Raw genomic sequence first — 1,293 nt, 5'->3', positions numbered from 1 at the left:
GTGGGAGACTAAAGGAAATATGCCCTAGAGGGAATAATAAAGTTGTTATTTATATTTCCTTATACCATGATGAATGTTTATTATTCATGCTAGAATTGTATTAACCGGAAACTTAGTACATTTGTGAATACATAGACAAACAGAGTGCACTAGTATGCCTCTACTTTGACTAGCTCGTTAATCAAAGATGGTTAAGTTTCCTAGCCATAGACATGTGTTGTCATTTGATGAACGGGATCACATCATTATTGAATGATGTGATTGACTTAACCCATCCGTTAGCTTAGCACTTTGATCGTTTAGTTTATTGCTATTGCTTTCTTCATAACTTATACATGTTCCTATGACTATGAGATTATGCAACTACCGAATACCAGAGGAACACTTAGTGTGCTATCAAACGTCACAACCTAACTGGGTGATTATAAAGATGCTCTACAGGTGTCTCCGATGGTGTTTGTTGGGTTGGCATAGATCGAGATTAGGATTTGTCACTCCGTGTTATGGAGAGGTATCTCTGGGCCCTCTCGGTAATGCACATCACTATAAGCCTTGCAAGCAATGTGACTAATGAGTTAGTTGCGGGATGATGCATTACAATACGAGTAAAGAGACTTGCCGATAACGAGATTGAACTAGGTATTGAGATACCGACGATCGAATCTCGGGCAAGTAACATACTGATGACAAAGGGAACAACGTATGTTGTTATGCGGTTTGACCGATAAAGATCTTCGTAGAATATGTAGGAACCAATATGAGCATCCAGGTTTCGCTATTGGTTATTGACCGGAGAGGTGTCTCGGTCATGTCTACATAGTTCTCGAACCCGTAGGGTCCGCAGGCTTAACGATCGATGACGATTGGTATTATGAGTTTATGTGATTTGATGTACGGAAGGTTGTTCGGAGTCCCAGATGAGATCACGGACATGACGAGGAGTCTCGAAATGGTCGAGACATAAAGATTGATATATTGGAAGGCTATGTTTGGACACCGGAAAGGTTCCGAGTGGTTCGGGCATTTTTCCGGAGTACCGGGAGGTTACCGGAACCCCCCGGGGAGTTAATGGGCCTTAATGGGCCATGGTGGAAGAGAGGAGGAGGCGGCCAAGGTGGGGGCGCGCCCCCCCAAGCCCAATCCGAATTGGGTGGGGGGGCGGCCCCCCTTTCCTTCTCTCCCTCTCTCTCTCTTCCTTCTTCTCCTACTCCAACTAGGGAAGGGGGGAAACCTACTCTTACTGGGAGTAGGACTCCCCCCTTGGGCGCGCCATAGAGAGGGCTGGCCCTCCCC

The sequence above is a fragment of the Triticum aestivum genome, chromosome 2D, assembly GCF_018294505.1.
Source record: "Triticum aestivum cultivar Chinese Spring chromosome 2D, IWGSC CS RefSeq v2.1, whole genome shotgun sequence".
Classification (NCBI taxonomy): Eukaryota; Viridiplantae; Streptophyta; class Magnoliopsida; order Poales; family Poaceae; genus Triticum; species Triticum aestivum.
This window is presented reverse-complemented; position numbering follows the sequence as displayed.